This window comes from Protopterus annectens, chromosome 6.part0, assembly GCF_019279795.1.
Source record: "Protopterus annectens isolate FY-2018-M chromosome 6.part0, PAN1.0, whole genome shotgun sequence".
Lineage (NCBI taxonomy): Eukaryota > Metazoa > Chordata > Ceratodontiformes > Protopteridae > Protopterus > Protopterus annectens.
In genome coordinates, this window is record NC_056737.1 from 1,940,493,923 (window position 1) to 1,940,514,476 (window position 20,554).

The window sequence follows — 20,554 nt, forward strand, 5'->3', positions numbered from 1 at the left end:
TACAAGTAATTAAAAATAGATATGATTACAACATTCAACAAAACAACTAAAGTATTTACAAAGACATCCACTACAATCAGATCAATTAATTAAACTAAAATACCATGCTACTGAAATTAGGATTTTTTAACAAATTTTGTAAATTATCCCATACAATATAATATGATGTTTTTCTAGTTGTTCTTGACCTAATTGTGTTTATTTCCATATGGCACACTATATTCATAACATTTTTAAATTCATTGAACGAAGGAGGTGTATCTGAAATCCAATTTCTGGTTATTATTTTCCTAGCCACTGCTAGAATAGACCATAACAAGGGAAGCTTAATCTTTTTAACACTTTGAGGTACAGGTGTGTTGAATAATATAAGAGATTTAGAAATAATGAAATTATCTGTAAAAAGAGCCTGCAAAATTCATTAATTGACTTCCAGTATTCTTTCAATTTTATACAGTCATAAAACATATGAGCCCAGTCAGCATTAATTTCTACATTACATCTCTTACATAGATTATCTTTATTATTTATTTTATTCATCATCAAAGGTGTATAAAAAGATCTATGTAAAATTTCCATGTATAAAGTCTCCAGACAATGGAAGACGTAGTTCTATAGACAGATTCCAATATATATTGTTTATCTTGTTGATTTGGTGGGTCCCCATTAATAGAAGTGAAATAATTCCAGTATGAATCTACACTGTAAAAAGTTTATTGTCTGATAATTTTATGTATGTATGAAAGTTTACCTTTATCAGAAACTTTATGTTGTAAATTTAATATCAAGTAATCAATCAGTGTTGGAATAGATTCTTTAACTGTTATAGACATTAGATCTATTTTATTAATGAGATGTTGTCTAAAGGTCTGAACCTCTAACCAGCAAGTTTCTCTTAGATCAAATTCTTGTTTTAAGAAATCTAGATTTTTAACTTTATTATCAGATATCAACTGATACCAGTACTTTAGATCATTATCTATAGCTAAACGAGTTCCTTCAGAAGTAGATGACAAAAGCATACCCTGAGTATACATTATAGGGAATATAATAAAATTCCATTCCCTATACTTAGGGTGCATGAATATAAAGTTACGATAGCTAATAATAATATTTAATGGGTAACAAACCATATGTTTAGGTGTAATAGGTGAAGTACAAAATTCCTTTAGTAACCATAACATGGAGTTATTTACAATCATATTTTTATGTGTTAAGGAGATTTTCATGAAGTGCATACTAATTAGCTCCCAATAATCTTTCCATTTTGCAACATATGACTGATCTATTAATAAAGTAATAACTTTTACAATAGAAGAGAGATAGTATATAAATTAAAGTCTGGAAAAGAAATACCCCCTCGAGACCAGCTATTAGTATGTTTCTTTAATGCAATCCTAGGTCTATTAGGTGCCCATAGGAAATTTAACATTAGTGTATTCAGTTTCTTGATAATTATTTTTGTAGGTGGAAGTATTATTGATTGTATTAAGTATAAAATCTTGGGGAATATTATCATTTTAATAATTGTAAGTCTCTCCTCCATAGTAAAAACATATTATTCCAGGTATTAAAAGATTTTGTATATTAAGAAAACAGGTATTATAATTATTATATATAATAGATTTAATATCTTTAGATAGTATTATACCTAAATAAGTTATCTGACCTGAATTGGGTACATATTTAGTAAAATCACTAATGAGAATATTTTTTCGTGTATATATAGGTAGTATTTTAGTTTTTCTTCATTGAATATTAAACCAGAAATACTTTTAAAATTCATCATTTTATCAAATAGAGACTGCATAGAAGAATTAGATCCTGCTGATGTAATTAGAACATCATCTGCAAAAAGTTGAATTTTGGATGTTGTACTTTCATCTATTTCAAAACCCTCTATGTCAGTACTGTTTCTGATCAAATTAGCCCAAGGCTCCATTACTAAAGTGAATAATAGTGGAGAAAGTGGACATCCTTGTTTTGTACCTTTAAAAATGGGTATTTTTTGTGAAACATATGTTCCTACCTTAATATAAGCCAATGTTCCTTTGTATAAATGTTCAATTAGATTTACAAATGCATCTGAGAAGTCTGTGCACTTCAGTAAGGTAAACAGATAGTCCCAACGTACTGAATCAAATGCTGAACTTATATCAAGACTAATAAGTGTTAAATCTTTCTTTTTCCTATTTGCAAAATCAATTAATGTTAAAGTTCTTCTTATATTATCAAAAGTATTTCTATTTACAATGAAGCCTGTCTGATCTATATCTATAATGCCGGGGATGATTGTCTTCAATCTATCAGCAAAAATACTCATAAACATTTTATAATCAACATTAAGTAATGAGATGGGCCGATATGAAGTACATCTAGTTGGATCTTTATTAGGTTTTAAAATTGGCGAAATAAATGTATATTGCCAAGATGGGGGTTATTAACTCAGTTTGGGCCAAAATAAAAACCTTATGTATTAATGAATATGTACTTTTAGAAAGGATTTTATATATCTCTGGTATAATACCATCATTACCCGGTGCTTTGTTTGATTTAAGCTTATTTATTTGTGTAATAACCTCTGTATATGAAATACTCTTGTCCAATAGTTTAATCTGTTGTTTATTAAGCTTTTTATTCATGTTTGTGGTTATAAACTCCTTTATTTTATCTTTAGGTTCCATGTTAATGTTATTATGGTTAATTTTGTGAAAGTGATTTCTAAATTCATCTAGTATTTCTGGTATACTAGAAACATTCTTCTTTTTCCTTAGAGAAAAGATTTCTTTGATATGGTTTTGTTTATTCAACCTTTTTGTTTTATTTTTAAGTCTATGTAAGTATTTGGGGCTTATTGAATAAGACAAAAACTTGTATTTCTCTAAAGTTATTTTAACTTCATGAGTTAAAATTTCTTTGTATTTCTCATTTAGTTTGTTAAGGGAGGTACTCTTGAAGCAGCCTACATGCAAAATGCCAGGCTCAGATGGCATTCCCATGGAAGTATATTCAATGGAAGGAACCATTTTTGACTGTTTTGTCCAATTAGCTAAAAGGATTATGCAGGGCCAGGTGATTCTTTCTTCCTGGAAACGAGCAGCTATGTCACTTATTTTGAATTCAGGCAAGGATTCAGGACACCCTACTTCTTACTGCAAAGATTATCATTTTAAATCATAATTAAAAGTGGTTTATAGCAGGATGGGCAAAAAGATAAAAAAAATTTTACCTACTCGGGACTTCAAAGTGAGTAATTTACTTTTGATAATTTGCTTAAGATACATCTGATACTGGAAGATATTAACAAATTAGCTACTCCATTACTCTTAATTAATTCTCTGAGAAAGCATTCAACAGGTCTCATGGAATTTCTTTCTCCCTAGGAACAGAGACTAAGAGTTTCTCCTTGGAACTCTTTGTCAATTATCAATGATATTTCCTCTCAATCCTAAGAGTATATTAAGACAGGTACTAAACCGTTTGCAAGTTTTCAGCTGACAGGAGGGATTAGGCAAATGTATCACTCTCTTCTCGGTTTGAATATACTGAACTTTTAGCCATCAGAATTAGGAACTCATATTACATGTTGTAAGTTGAGGCTCATCAGTCAAAAATTTCATTATAAGCAGATGCTGTTTTGCTATACTTAAGATTTCCTGTTGCAGAACTCCTTTTGGTATTCCGCAAACTTGACACACTTGAGTTAGCGGATATAAAATTAACCTGGAAAAGACTGACGTTATAAAGGTAAATTACATCCCATTTGGGCTCTTTTAGCAGGGAATATTCCTTGCTTGGGAAAAGAAAATAATATTACATAGTTGGGATTACTACCCATTATACGGGAAAGAGGACAACCCTTAACTTATTTTAGGGAATGTCAACGAGTACTGGAAAAAGTCAAAGGATCTCTTTCTCAATCTACCACAGATAGTACAAGGGAAAAAGTTAGTCTATTTTACCTACGCTCCTTTATGCAAAAATTTTACCCACTCAATTTTATCAAACTGCTCAGAGAGCGTTTTCCCTGCCCTGAAAAGACTAGATAACAGGGATAGCAAGCCAAGAATACGTTGTACATACATACATCTTCTCCCTTCTAGGGAGGCTTCAGCCCCCCCCCCCCCATTTACAATTGCATACCACTGCTATCGTTTATTTACTTGTTTATTTGACATGCATTTAACTGGGAAAGTCTAACTGGGCAATAACTCCTTTTCAGCAAAGGCCCGGGAAGAAAAGATCCGCAATTAATTCAATTTTACAGACAGATAAATCATACATACATAAGGAAACAGTGTTTACAATGATCATATTCAAGGTTATCTACACAGGGTGTGAGTAGAGTCAACTGAAGGATGCAGATTATACATGCTGTAGGTGGGGCAGAACAGGCCCGATACACTGAAATGGAATGTTGCAATAATGAAGCTAGAAGAAGAAAAATCAAACCTGTTTGGTTAATACAAATGTATTCCTATGCATCATGTAGGATGTAGGAGAATAAATGGCTCTATAAGAAGAGAAATAACATTTAGTACATTTTGAAAGGCAATTATTTGAAGAGACAGGAGAGGTTTTTGGGGAAAAAAGGAGGTGGTAAGAGGAAAGAAATGGATGGATGGATACGGTGGAGGCTTGTTAGAAAGGACAGTGTGAAGGATGACAAATAAAACACTGAGATGAAGGGACAGAATATTAAGATTCCCCCTTTTTAATTTCTCCAAATGTTTTGGGTTTCTAATACTGTGACAGGAATGGACCCCATTCCTAAGTCAAATTATGATTAAAGTTCATGAAATTAGTACTGTTTCACTCTTTGATATCAGGCAAAAGTGCTCTTCGAAGCACTTGCAACGTGCCAAGTAATGACTCCTTCTGCAGTTCATATGGCATTACATGTATTGGTAACATGTCTAAATATGATTGTAGATACTGTTCTTTATAAGACCTGTTGCTCCTACTACTACTGGAACTATCTGGGTATCTTTTTTCCACATTGCTCTCATTTCTGCTTGTAAATCCTGATATTTTATAACTTTGTGTCTCTCTGCACGCAGGACACTGTAGTAACTGGGTGTTGGGAATTCAATGATCAGTGCTATTTTAGTCTTCTTTTCTTGGACCACTATATTCGGTTTTCTAGCATCTGTCTTTTGAACTGTTGGTAATGGATGATCCCATGTGATGTAGACTTCATCATTTTCTATAATGCTTTGTCGCTCATGTTTCCAGTGTTATTCAGCCATTTTAACACCATAATGCTTCCACAATCCCCAGTGCAACAGTCTTGCCACATTATTATGCCTTTCAGTATAAAGTCCTTCTCCCATTAGTATGTCACAACCAGCAACGAAGTGTGCAACTGTTTCCAATTTGGTTTCACAAAACCTACATTTGTCTGTTTCTCCCGCATGTTCAATGGACTTTGTAAATCAGTGTATATGTAACCCACTATCTTGGGCCGCCAATATTAACCTTTCTCATCTCTTGGTTTGAATTCACCTTTCCTCAACCATGCCTGCATTCGTTCCTGATCAACATGAGGTTCTTCTAGAAGTTTTCTATACTTGTAACTATATTTTTGCGTTTTCCACATTTCTTGCCTTCTCATTTGGTCCTTCATTTTACATTCTTTCTTTTGTTTTTTGGCACACTCAGTTGCTGCCTGATTTTTACCTACCTCTGGTTTGATTTCCATTCCTGCTTGATTCTGATATGCTTCTGCTACTTTAAGCAGGGAAGTCATCTTAAGATTCATTCTCCTCATGTTTCAAAACTTTCACAATGTTTGGGTCTTGTGAGGTCTGCAGATGTGTGTGGAGTCCCATGATTGCATACGTGTAATCAATTTCAAGGAGGCCCATACCTCCTTCAGAATGGGGAATATATAATCTTGGTATGCACTGATTTTTATAGATCATTTGGTGAGCATGAAGCATCCTTCTTGTTTTAATAGCTAATCTATCCAACACATTTTGGGTCTAATCAATCACTCCAAAACTGTAAATTAGGACAGGAAGAGCAAATTGGTTTATAGCCTGGGTTTTGTTCCTAGATGTCAACGCTTTTTTCAGGATTAATTTAAGTCTTCTAAAGTATTCCTTACTAAGTTTTATTCACATTTGTTCTTGTTTTATTGCTGATCCTTCATCAATTCACAAGTATTCATACACTCCCTCTTGCTCAAGTTCTTTTATATCACACTCTTGTCCCAAACTGATGTTTTCCTGGTGCTGCAGTTTTCCTTTTTAAAGGTTGATTTTGCACATTTATCAAGACCAAATGACATTCTAATATCATCTGAAAAAGTTTTGACAACCTGCAGCTGTGCTTTCAGTTCCTCATCTGATGAGCTATACAGTTTTAAATCATCGACAAAGAGAAGATAAGTCATTATACTTTTTTGTTTTCTAGAAGCCAGATTATAGCCATGGCCTAAGCTGTTAGACAGCTTAATGGGTTAAGGGCAAGACAGATTCTCACCCTGAAATATCCCCCTTTGAATGTTTATCCCTGGGATAATTTTGTCCTTTATCATGGCTTAATTGCAAAGTGGTCTGCAACTGTTTCAGGTCACTCTAATGTAGTCAATCAGTGTAGGGTGTATCTTATACATTTTTAAGCATTCTTTTATCCATGAATGTAGGATACTATCAAATGCTTTTTTGTAATCAATCCATGCCATACTTAGATTCTTCCCATTTTTACAGTTCTGCACTATAACATTATTTAACAACAAATGATCCTTTGTTCCATATGACTTTCTTTTACTGCCCTTTTATTCTACTGCCATAATTGAGTTTTCTTCTAAATTACTATAAACTCTGTCAGCATCAGTTCCCATGTATAGCTTATGCATTGTCGGAAGGCAAGTTACTGGTCTATAATTTTTTAGAGTAGCTTGCAGGTTCACTCTTAAGTAGGAGCATTGTTTTACCTGTTGTTAGCCAGGTTTGTGTTTGCCCGAAGATTTAGCCATGAGTAAGAACCATTTATATGCACACCCCAAACAAAGATGTTAATACTTTTAACCAAATGTTAAGTACTGCATCTGGGCCTGGGGGTTTCCAAATAGAGGCTTTTCTTAACTTTGTTTCAATCTCTCTGGCTGTTACTTCATCCCATTTCATATCCTGTACCTTTAAAACTTCTTACTCTTTCTTTTACTTCTTTTATCCATTTAACATCTTTATGTTCCACAGGATGGGACCCCGGTGGTGCAGCAGTTAGTGTTGTCGCCTCACAGCAAGAAGTTCTCCGGTTCGATCCTCAGCTGGAGCGCCTTCTGTGTGGAGTCTGCATGTCCTCCCCGCGGTTGAGTGACATCTAAAGACATGCAGGTAGGTGCGTGTGTGAATGGGTGTCGGGCTGGCACCTCAGCACCGTAAAAATCCACTGCCAATCATTAGCGGACCAGAGTTCTGCTAACCGGGAAGAGCCAAAAGACATTAGTTTTAGTGATGTTCCACAGGATCTTCATAGATAATTGAACAAAATGCATCTATTCCTTCTTTTTTTTTTTTTTTTTTTGGAGGTCTTTCAATTCCTTTTACCTTGTTTCCCAGTTCTCTATAAAACTTTTTTGGGTCATCAATAAATTGCTTATTTTGTACTTTTCGTTTATATTTATCTGTGTATCTTGTAAGTTTTTCCACCTGTGCTGAAATTTTTAATTTATTTGCAATACTGAATGATAGATCCTGGTCTGTTCTAATATTGTGCATTGCTTTTATCACATCTTTCTTTCTTAGTACTTTTGTTGATCTATTCCATCGTCTACAATCTTCTGACAGTGAAACTTCTGGTCTTAATTTCTCTTTTCGATACTTCCATGACAGTATTCGATTTCTCCCCTTCCTTTCCCTCACTACCCTGTGTTCTTGTGGTAGAACTTTATCAGTTATTAGTTTAGCTGCACAGTAATATATCCTGTTTACTATCGCATGGATCTCTATGGACAGTCCTAATTTATGTGTTAATTTGTTTCATCAAACATCTGACATTTGGGGTTTTATTGATCTTCTGCAGTGTATTTCTTTTGCTGATCTTAATGTATCTAGCTATATCTATTAAATCAAGCAACTCTTCTCTTAGCTCATTTTCTTCCAAACTGAGGGCACATCCCTTGTTTTCCAATTTCCTGCGGGCATTCAATAGAAAGTTCTATAGCATCTTCCTGTGGCACCTTCTCTTCAGTTTCATCCTGTGCTATCCGTTGCTCTGTCATAGGAGAACTCACTGGCCTATCACTCCTCAACATTGACTGCATCAGAGTTTCCACACTTTCCTGTTCCTTTCCTTGCTGTCTAGTTTCAAATGACCGTGTATACTGGTCTCCTGTGGAAGGCTGCGAAATATCTTGATATGCCACCCAACCAATTGCTTCCTGTTCCACTGGTTTCCCCTTAGTTTGGATATCCATTGCTCTATCCTGTTATGGTGCTTTCTGCATTAGATTTAACACTGAATCCTTCACTTTGCAGGTGTTCCATAGCCTTAATTTCTACTTTTTAACTTTTCCATTCTAACTTCCTTTTCTCCTTTTCCTCTGTCTTATTTTTTGTACTGTAAAGTTGTCCATATCTAGATTCCTATGTCTGTATTTCTCTTCAAATATATTTGGTGCTGCTCTTTTTGTACTGATTAGTTTTTCTTTCTCCTTTGCATAAATGTTACACTATATTAAATCTCTTTTTCTTTCCCATGTCCATATTTCTTCTTCAGATGTCTCCTGATCTTCCTGCTTCTCCTTACTTTGAGGACTCACTCCATTGTGCTGTAAAGTAATTTGTGTTAGACCTTCTACATTAAATCCTTCACTTTGCAGGCACTGCATAACTTCAACTTTACTAATTTTCTTTTCTACATTCCATCTTTGTGATATTATTTTTCTTATTGTGAAATTTTCCATATCTGGATGCCTTTGTCTGTATTTTTCTTCAAATATCTTTGGATGCTGCTCTATTTATCTTGATTAATTTGGCTTTCTCCTTTGCATAAATATTGCACCATATCAAATCTCGCTTTCTTTCCCATGGCTATATTTCTTTTTATACTTTTTTTTACTTCTCCTGTGGAGAGACAGGCTATGTTTAAATAATGCATTCTTTTCATGCATTTGTAAGTCTAGCCTGACTTGAGGATCCACAGGGGAATATTCAATGAACACTTGGTACTGTATTTGCACTGGCTGGGGGGCCCTCCCTCCTCTATATGGGAAGGAAAGGCTGTTTGTACACTTTGACAGTTTAGCAAAATTGTACAAGAAGCTTACAGGAGGGAAGATTTGATTATGAGGAGGATCTCATGGAATTGTGCTGGAGTGTATACAGCTAATTTATTGCATTTTCCAGGAGACAAAGAGATTAAATTGGCAGCCCAAACTGTCAACACTGTGAGCAATCAGAGTTTGGACTCTTCTTCAGAGGAGGCTGATAAGTCTGAATAGGTTTGTTTCTTTACATTTTTTGAGTCAGCTTAGGACAGATCAACTCATGACATAGAAGAAAACTCAGAGGACTTTGACGGATAGCCAAAAAGATTTATTTCAGACATTGAAATGTACTTATCTATGAAATTGGGGCTCCCTACCAAAGGGGGCTGGTCCCTCTGGGTGCAGTGTTAGCTAAGGAGTTCCCTGTGATAATCCAGGGTACAATAGCAAGAATATATCAAATTCTGTTGAGTCTGAAATCACATCACACCATCAAATGTGGACTGGTTTGAACAAGATTAGATTTCCAATGGTCATTTGACATCTGGTCTGAAGTCACACTTATTCCCAGATGTGAAACAAAATTTAAGTTACTGCTTCTTTGCTTGGCAGTCTCTCTAAATATTTTATACAACTTTGGGACTCTCAAGGCTTTTCCCTGTCTCTTTCCCGATGTGGAGGTGTGTCTTGGGATCTGGAGGACTGGAGATATATTTGGGTATTGCCTGGCATTACGTCGTACAAAGTAATAATGGAGGGGCAGAAAACAGCTTGGAAGTGGCTACAGTAAAGGATGGGAAGGTTGATGAAATGAGAAAGGAAACTAGATGCAGTGAGTTAAGAGGATGTAGAATTTGTGGAAAGCAAGACAATTCCTTCCTGTAAGCTAGTTGGCCTCTTTCCAGAAGCTTCTGTATGACTTTTATTAGTCAGGCTTGGTAACAATTCATCAGGTGACTTCTATGACAGTGTATTGCATTGCTTGGGAAGGTTGCAGAGCTGGGTGAAGCCTTGTCTGTTTATGGTAGGATGAAGGGCTTTCTAAAAATGGTGTGCCTTGTATCAGAGTTGTAGAAGAGTTTTAAGCTTGTAGGATAACCAGTTACTAGCTTTTGGTTCATTTAGTCTTTGAAATACTGGGAAGCAGGAGTTTTGCAGGTCAGGCCTTTCCTTCATTGGCACAAAAGAAAATAAAAGTACAGTTGTGTACACTTACCATAAATGTAGATGTTCGAGTGTATTCACTGTTGCAGTCATTACATTTGGGTAATCTGCTGGCAGGTTGCCCTCATTTGGCCTGAATTCCAAAGTCTTGGGTCCTGCATTGGTTGCTGTCTCCTCTTTCATGACGTCAGGTCATCAGGGGTATAAAATATGCAGCCAACACCATTTTCTTTAGTTTTTCTTGCCCCCAATGTCAGGTGCCCCCAAAAAGGTAGCAATATTATATAAATGTATCTATATACATGCATCAATATAAACTTTACCTTCATCTACAAGCAAATACAACACATAGGCTGTAGGAGATAGCGAAGGAAAGATAAACTGTAGAATCACAGGGGGATGGCGGGAGGGTAACTTGGACTGCAACAGTGAATACACTCGAACATCTACATTTATGGTAAGTGTACACAACTGTACTATGTTCTTCGTGTTTCACTGTTGCAGTCATTACATTTGGGTGGAATCCCAAAGCTATGGTTGGGAGGCTGGAGCTAAACAGCCTTAGGTGCGGCTACAAGGCCCTGCAGCACTGCAGTGGCAAAGCCTGCCCTGGACTTAGAGAGGCAAATGGTAATGCTTTGTAAAGGTGTGAACAGAACTCCAAGTAGCAGCCTCTAGAATGTCTTTGGTCGGCACTCCTCTGAGAAAGGCTGCCGAAGTAGCTGCAGCTCTGGTGGAATGAGACCTAATGCCCTTGGGCACAGGTTTACCATGGTGTAAGTAACAGAAACGGATGCAGTGGCTTATCCACTTTGAAATTGTCTGCTTTGAGATCGCCTTTCCTTCTGATCCTGCAGCATATGACACTAGTAATTGCTCAGTTTTTCTTAGAACTTTTGTCCTGCTCAAGTAGAATCTTAGCCGTCTGTGTACGTCCAAGGAATGCAGAATTCTCTCCCCTTTGTTCTGCGGATTTGGATAAAAAGTTGGCAGATGAATTGTTTGGTTAAGAGCCACAGTGAAAACCACCTTAGGCATAAAAGTAGGATGTGTCCACAGAGACACCCTGTCTGGGTAAAATATGATAAAAGGCTCTACAGCCATGAGGGCCTGTAGCTCTGAATCTCTTCTTGCTGAAGTAATTGCTAGTAGCAGAGCTGTCTTCCATGATAAGAACTTTATATCAGCAGTAGCGGCTGGTTCAAATGGAGACAGGGTGAGCTCCTCCAACACATAATTGAGGTCCCATGCAGGTAAAGGTGATCTTCTAGGAGGCCTTAGGTTTTTGGCTCCTCTAAGATACTGCTTTAGTAAAGGATGAGAAAAGATAGGTGGCTCTGTATTGTAATGAGCTGAAATAGCAGAGGCATGGATTTTGATTGATGAGAAAGATAGGCCTTTGTCAAGCATCTCAGTTAAGTATTGTAATATCAGAGGAATATCTGGTTCTGCTGTATCAGTTCCTTGTGCTTGATTCCAAACACAGAATCTCTTCTATTTGTCAGCATAAGATTTTCTAGTACTAGGCCTTCTGGCTTCCAAAATGACATCCATCACAGCTTTACTGAGAGGTGTTGTTTGTATGATTACATGATTAGCCATGCTGCCAGGTTCAGAGTCTGTAGTTGACTGTGCAGGATCTGATTGTTTTGCTGGGACAGTAGTTGTGGTGCTTGAGGCAAGGTCCAAGCTGGGTATTGAGACAAGTTCCTTAGGATTGGGTACCAGTATTGGCGGGGCCAGTCCGGGGCAGCTAATATCATCTTTGGCTTCTCTTGTCTGACTTTTAGGAGGACCTTGGGTAGAAGAGGCAGAGGAGGAAAGGCGTAAACTGAAAGGTTTTTCCAACTGAAGGATAGGGCGTCCACTTTCCATGCTTGTCTGTGACAAGTTCTTGTGCAGAATCTTTTCAATTGATAATTCTGAGGAGAGGCAAATAGATCCATGTCTGGGCTCCCCCATTTCTCTGTAATCATGCTGAATACTTGTGGATTTAGTTTCCACTCGTGAAGATCCATCAGGTTTCTACTTAAATCATCTGCCAGAGTGTTCTGTTTTCCTGGCAGGAATTGAGCTTGAAGATTTATTTGGTAGGTCAAAACTGTGTCCCATAGTGCCATGGCTAATCTGCAAAGGGGGTAAGAGTGTGTGACCCCTTGCTTGTTTATATACCACATGACTGTGGTGTTGCCCGTCTTTATCAGTAGTTGTCCTGGATGAAGTAAATCCTTGAAGGCTGTTAGGGCATTTTGAACAGCTAGAATCTCTTTCTGGTTGATATGTAGATGCATTTGATTTGGTGCCTATATGCCCTGAATGCATCTTCCTGCCACGTGGGCCCCCCAGGCTTAATCTGATGCGTCTGTTGCTAAGGTTTGGCTGGCAGGGGGTAGAGTGAAGGGCCGTCCCATGTTTCGGTGACAGGCCTTTGCCCACCATAGAAACTCCTGTTGCAGGCAGGGAATGAGAGGAATCATTGCTTCCAGACTGTGTGAATGTTGACTCCATAAACTTTTTAGGTACCACTGAAGTTTCCTCATATGCAGTCTTGCATATGGAATTAGTAGGATGCAGGATACCATGAAGCCCAGAGCCTGCAGAATTTGTCTTGCAGAAGACTGGGTTTTGTTGCCATCAGTTTGAGGTAAGTAGTCAGTTGCCTTTGTTTGTCTGGCATGAGGTAAGCCATCTGGGCAGTTGTATGCAAGCTTGCACCCAGGAATGTTATCTTTTGAGAGGGTACCAGTTCTGACTTCTTTTCATTTATTGTGTACCCTAGGCATGCTAGAAGCCTTTTCACAAATGCCAGGTGTCGTAGAAGAGTGTCCTTGTTCTCTGCTTGAATGAGACAGTCGTCCAAGTAAGGATATATTTGAATACTTCTTTGTCTGCAAAATGCAATTACTGGTGCCAGGCATTTTGTAAAGACCATGGGAGCAGTAGATAAGCCAAAGGGCAGTGCAGAGAATTTGTAATGCATTAAGCCAGCCTTGAATCTGAGGTATCTTCTGCACGACTGTCTTATTGGGACATGCAGGTATGCCTCTTAAGCCTAAAGTCACCAGCCAAGCATTCTTGCCCAGCATGGGCCGAAGCTGTTGCAAAGTGAGCATTTTGAGTTTTGGAATGTCCAGGTATGTGTTCATAATCGATAAATCCAGTATTGGCCACCAGGCCTTGTCCTCTCTGGGTACCAAGAACAGTTGAGTAAAAACCTTGTCCTTTTTCCTGTTCTGGTACTGTCTGAATGGCCCCCATATCCATGAGGGATGTAACCTGTTTCTGTGCCTCTACCCATTGTTTTTTTGGCAGGTCTGGCCAACCATTTGTCACTGGCAGAGTGTGGAAATGGAATCTGTATCCCTGTGATACGATGTTCAGTACCCACTTGTCCTGGGTTATTAACTGCCAATTTTGAGCAAAAAGTGCTTGGTGTTGGCAGAGGTAAGTCTTTGGGATTGCTTTCTGTAGGTTTGAGCTTTATCTCCTCCAGATTTGGAGGTGGATGCGCCACATTGCTTTGACCTGTAAGTCTTGAGCCTGGTACCTGGAACCCTTGGGGCATCTGGATTTGCCCCTTTGAGCTCTGTCTGACACAGGAAAGGACTGATTTTTTGTAGGCCTCTACTGAATCTAGGTGGCTGCACTTGTAAGAAATCTTTAACAGTTTGCATAGACTTAGCTTTGTCTTCCATTTTCTTTAAAACCTCTTCTGCCTTAATACCAAACAGAGAATCATGCTGTAAAGGTGCATCTAGTAATTTAGCTTTAACATGATCTGGCAAATTTTGTTCCTTTAACCAGGCATGCCTTCTAATCACAGATCCAGTAACTGTGGCCCTGCAGGAGGCCTCTAAAGAATCAAAACCACATTGCAAAGTATGCTTTCCAACTTGTTCAGCTGCATGCAATAATTTCTGCAATACTTTACTGAAATCAACATCATTTTCTGTTTCAGCAATCCCATAACATGTTGTTGGTACTTAAGCATATGAAATTGACAGTTTAAGGCCCTAATTGCCAAGGTTGCAAATGTATAAACCTTTTTTCCCCATCTGTCCAGCGCCCTTGAATCTCTGTTGGAGGGGGTAGGGTTTTTTGCTGTTGAGGCCTTAACTCCCTTTGGACCCTGTGAAATAGTTTCAGGATCAGCAGCAGGGTTTCCAAATAAAAATTTATGAGAGTCAGGGACCCTGTAATACCTGTCAGGCTTACTGGGAGCCGGAGGTAAAGAGTCGAGGGTCAGGCTTAACTCCGAAAAAACATCATCCACAATGTCTAACACAGGGGAATGGCTAAAGGCTTGTGCTGAGGGAGAAGGAGGAAATCCCCGAGCCTCTTTTTTGATTCTGAGAAGTCTTGACTCTCCCAGTGAAAATGCTCCCTCAAAGTATGCAAGGTTTCTCTAAATGAATAATCCTCAGGAGGATTTGCAGAAGGAATAGACTCCTCAGCATCAGAATCCTCATAGGGAGGTAAAGACAATTCCTGATCAGAAGAGGAATCAGAAGAAATAGAAACCTGATCTGAAGATTCATAGTCAGTGTCTTGCCTAGGCTTCTTATCTGGAGGGGAGTGGGAACCCCTGATCAAGGTAATAAGGTCTTCAGCCATTTTGATCATCTGGTTTTTAGGTATAGAGGCCTGTGCATGTGGCTCAGGTGTCATTTTTTTTTTAGTTTTAGAAGGCGTGTTTGCCTTTGGTTTTGCAGCTTTCGTTGGTTTGATATAAAAATGTTGAGGTCTGAATATACCCTCAGAAGCTGGTGCCTGCTCAGTGGCTCCGGACCCATCCGGGGGAGATACATCCGTCGGTCCAATATCTTGAGTATCTTGCGGCATGCCAGACTCCACATGGGTGTCGGTAGAGGATCTGCGACTCAAAGGTAGCAGGTATCAGGGGCTGCGAAAGCACCTCACAGAGTATCGGCGAACGACTGGCTTAGGAGAAGCTTCGTCATCGGTTTTGGATCTCGACTGCCTTTCTCTGTCCTTTTCTTTGCGTTTTTTTATGTACTCCGGTAGTCGGATTGTTATCCGACGACATCTCTGGGTAGTTAAATCTGTTTCCAAAATACTTAGATGCAAAAATATACCAATGCTTAATAGTGCTTTGGTTAAATCTAGCACAAAACCGACAGCCAGGCACGTTGTGATCAGGGCCTAGGCAAGGAATACAGTATAAATGAAAATCTTTATGAGGTATTTGCTTCCCACAAGTAATACAATTATTAACCTTTTCTGACATTGGTAAAAAGCAAGAAAAAAGTTTCCCCAACGGGGTACTTGGCTTTATTGAAAACGCGAATATTTCAGTAGTCGGCCGTCCTGTATTTGCGAAATGCTTCTGCTTCGGGCACCGCACAGCAAGAAGGACTAAAGAAAATGGCGTCGGCTGCATGTTTTATACCCCCGACGTCATGGAAGAGGAGACAGCAACCGACGCAGGACCCAAGACTTTGGAATTCAGGCCGGCTGAGGGCAATCTGCCAGCAGATTACCCAAATGTAATGACTGCAACAGTGAAACAGGAAGAACATCTGGCTCATCTTCCTGGTCACATTCAAAGACTAAAGAAAACTCCAGACCAGACAATGGATATTCCAAGCTAAAGGGCTCTGTCTGCCTTGTTTTTTTCCTCATAAAAAGGAGAGAGGTTAACACACTGGTTCAGGTACAAACCAAACAATATTTTCAAGAGGAAAAGCAGTTTCAATGTAAATTATATCCGATTCAGATGAAAGATCAAATACAACTTCCTATTCACAAGGACCCAAAGCTCCAAGATTCTACATGGAATGATGGCTGACATTAGTAGGAGTCTCGTCAAAAAAAAGAAAACTACTGAACTAGCACACTCAAGTGGTAACCAGGCAAGCCTGCTGACAGTGAAAGTCAAATCACAGGAAGAAATGGATTCCTCAAAGGAAAACAAATGTGCAGCATTTCTTGAAGCCTGATAAGTGCTGTGTCATAATCACACTCTCCATAATGTCACAAGAGACAGAAAGAATTGATGCACCCACCCTAACTGGGGAGGTGTTGGAGATAAAGTGGAGACTACTTACACACATGTAGACCAGTGAAACACTACAGTGTACTGCTCTTCCCAAAAGAAAAACTATTCTGACGTGAAAGCAAATGCCATAAAAGTAAAAGACTTCCTAATAATCTCTGAGGCACAGCATGTAAATCTAGTGGAACAGGGGCACAGAACTCTTGGGATCTATTATCACATCTTTGGAGGACATCCTTGGCTAGAACTGGGAATTTTTTTTTAATCTTCACAGAAAAGAGCATTATTTTTTAAACACACCTCACTCAGACACTAGGAAAAAAAAAAGACCAGCTTTACTCTTCTCTTACCTGGTGAACTGATCTGAAGAGTAAAGTACAGTTGTGTACACTTACCATGAATGTAGATGTTAGAGTGTATTCACTGTTGCAGTTGCAGTCATCACACTTGCATTATCTGCCTGGAGGTAGCCCTCAGTCAGCCCGAATACCAGAGACTTAGTATTTCTGTGTCTGTTGCTGTCGCTCCAGGACTGACGTCAGGTCGCCATGGGTATAAAAACAGACAGCAGACGCCATTACATCAGTTTTTCTTGCCCCAATTGTCAGGAGCCCCTCAATAGGGAGCAAAGCTATTGTGGGAAAATCACCACCAGTAAAAAGTAAATACCAATACCCCTGCAAGGGGTGAGTAATATACACATAGAGTGGAGAGAGAGCAGGGGGCTGGAGGGAGGGAAACCAGGACTGCAACAGTGCATACACTGGAACATCTACATTTATGGTAAGTGTACACAGAGTACAGTTTTGTACCTACCATAAATGTAGATGTTTGAGTGCTAATACAGCTGCAGTCATAACAGATGGGACCTCCTGCCGTCAGGCGGGTCCTCGGTCGGCCGAATTCCAAAGTCTAGGTCCGGCGTCGGATGTTGTCGCTTCTTCCCTGACGTCAGTGCGACAGGGGTAGAAAAGAACCAGCCAACGCCATTTTCTTCAGTTTTTCTTGCCCCAGATGTCAGGTGCCCCCAGAAGGAAGGCAATACATAAATTTATGTAAGAATGCAGTGCAACATAATCAAAAAACAGTAGTTGCAAGCAAATACACCATAAATGAATACCCCAATCAAGTTGTATGAGGAGGTGTTAGCCAATAGGCCTGTCCCAAGAGGGGAAGGAGGGAGGGAAACCTGGACTGCAGCTGTATTAGCACTCGAACATCTACATTTATGGTAGGTACAAAACGGTACTATGTTCATCGTGCATACAGCTGCAGTCATAACAGATGGGTAGAATCCCAAAGCTAAAAAAGGGGTGGTAGGCACTAGGTGGAACTAGGAGGAGCCAGGATGCACTGCAAGACTGTAGTGGCAAAGCCTGCTCTAGTTTTGGAGTATAATGGTAGGTGGTAGTGCTTGGAGAAGGTATGCACAGAACTCCAAGTGGCTGCTTCCAAAATATCTTTGGTAGGAACTCCTCTGAGGAAAGCTGCAGAGGTAGCGGTGGCCCTTGTGGAGTGAGATCTGATGCCTGCAGGCACAGTTTTACCATGAAAAGAGTAACAAAAGCGTATGCAGTGGGCTATCCATTTTGAGATTGTCTGTTTGGAAACTGGCTTCCCTTGAGCTCCTATAGCATAGGACACAAAGAGTTGTTCTGATTTTCTGAAAGGCTTTGTTCTGTCCAAATAATAACGTAGCTGTCTGTGGATGTCCAAGGAATGTAGTAGTCTCTCCCCTTTGTTTTGAGGATTAGGGTAAAAGGTAGGTAAGTGAAAAGCCTGATTCAAAGCTACCCTGGATACCACCTTTGGCATAAAGGACGGATTGGTTCGTAAGGAAACTCTGTCCTGATGGAAAATGATGAAAGGCTGCACAGACATGAGGGCTTGTAGTTCCGATACCCTGCGAGCTGAGGTGATAGCCAGAAGGAAGGCTGTTTTCCAGGACAAATATTGCAAATCTGTTGAGGCAGCTGGCTCAAAAGGAGGTAAGGTCAGCTTTTCTAAAATAAAATTGAGGTCCCAAGCAGGTATTGGTTGTTTCCTTGGGGGTTTTATATTCTTAGCCCCTCTGAGGAACTGTCTTAAGAGGGGATGAGAGAATAAAGGAGGATCAGTGTTGTATTCTGCAGAAATGGCTGAGGCATGGATTTTGACGGAGGAGAATGAAAGTCCACTGCTTAGCAGCTCAGCTAGATACTGTAATATTTGCGGTAAATTCAGTATTCCAGGATTCTGGCCCTTTTTCTCATTCCAGGCACAAAATCGCTTCCATTTTGCGGAGTAAGCTTTCCTAGTAGAAGGCCTTCTGGCCTCCAAAATGACATCCTGCACCTCCTTGGAGAGTAGGGTCTGTTGTGAAGTTAAGGAATCTTCCATGCGGCCAGATTGAGTGTTTTCAGCTGACTGTGAAGAGTTTTGAAGCTGTGCTGAGTCAGAAGAAGAGGCATTAGAGGTAGGGTCCATGGTGGGGACTGCGTCAGGCTCCTCAGGAGTGGGTACCAGTGCTGTCTTGGCCAGTCTGGAGCAATGAGAATCATCTTTGGTCTGTCTGCTTTGGTTTTTAATAGAACTTTGAGCAGCAGAGGAAGAGGTGGAAAGGCATAAACTGTCATTGTTGTCCAACTGAAAGAGAGAGTGTCCACTCTCCAGGCCTGTGGATGAAAAGTCCTTGAGCAGAATTTTGTCAATTGGTGTTTTTTGTGGGAGGCAAAGAGATCTATGTCTGGCCTTCCCCATGCTTGAATTATTTCTGTAAAAACTTGAGGGTGCAACTTCCATTCGTGTGGGTCTGTCATATTTCTGCTTAGGTTGTCTGCCAGCGTGTTTTCCTTGCCTGGCAAGTACTGTGCTTGAAGTTCGATTTGTAATTCCAGAGCCATGTTCCAAAGTGACATGGCCAGCCTGCATAGGGGGTATGAATGGGTTCCTCCCTGTTTGTTTATGTACCACATTACTGTGGTGTTGTCTGTCCTTATCAGTAGTTGGCTTGGATGCAGAAGGTCTTTGAAAGCCATAATAGCATGTATTACTGCTAGCATTTCCTTTTGATTGATGTGTAGGTGCTTTTCTTTTTGGGACTATTTGCCCTGAATGCACCGATCTGTCATGTTCGCCCCCCAGGCGTAGTCCGAGGCGTTTGTTGTGATGACTTGATTTGCTTGAGGCTTGCAGAATGGGAGACCTGTGCTTCTTTGGCATGCTTGAGCCCACCACAGAAATTCCTTTTGAAGACATGGAATCAGTGGTATTATTGTTTCCAAACTGTGGCTGTGTTGAGACCATAGGTTTTCAGGTACCATTGAAGTTTCCTCATATGCAGCTTTGCACATGGGATTAGTAGGATGCAAGATGCCATGAATCCCAGAGCCTGCAGGATTTTCCTTGCAGTCAGCCTGGTGAAATTTGCTAGTTTTCTGAAGTATTGAGTTAGTTGCCCCTGTTTCTCTGGCGTGAGGTAAGCCATCTGGGTGTTTGTGTCCAAGTTGGCACCCAGGAAAATTATTTTTCTGTGATGGTATTAGCCTTGATTTCTTTTTGTTGACTGTGTACCCTAGAGAATTCAACAACATTATTACAAAAGCCAGATGTTTCAGAAGTATGTGCTTGCTGTCCGCTTGGATCAGGCAGTCGTCCAAATATGGGTATATTTGCATCCCTTGAAGTCTGCAGTAGGCAATTACTGATGCCAGGCATTTCGTGAATACTCTGGGCGCAGTAGATAAGCCAAAGGGCAATGCAGAGAATTGATAATGGGTTGAACCTGCAAGAAATCTGAGGTATCTTCTGCAATTTTGTCTGATTGGGACATGCAGGTATGCCTCCTTGAGGTCCAATGTTACCAGCCAAGACTCCTTGCCCAGCATGGGAAGAAGCTGCTGTAATGTGAGCATCTTGAATTTTGGCACGAGTAAAAATGTGTTTAGGATGGATAGGTCCAAAATAGGTCTCCAATCTTTTCCCTTCCTTGGTACCAGGAATACTCTGGAATAAAAACCTTGACCTTGTTCTTGAGTAGGTACCTCTTGAATAGCTTTCATGTCCATGAGATCTGAAATTTGTCTTTGTGCCTCTGCTCTTTGATTGTGTGGCAGGTTTGGCATGCCTCTCTTTTGTGGAAGGGTGTGAAAATGGAATCTGTAGCCTCTGTTTATAAT

General features: G+C 39.6%; 1 protein-coding gene across 3 annotated transcripts in view; it reads right to left on the reverse strand.

Annotated features, from left to right (window-relative positions):
• The window catches only part of DNAJC10 (DnaJ heat shock protein family (Hsp40) member C10), a 646,899-nt gene that overhangs the window by 104,459 nt on the left and 521,886 nt on the right, over positions 1–20,554 (reverse strand). The window lies entirely within an intron of this gene.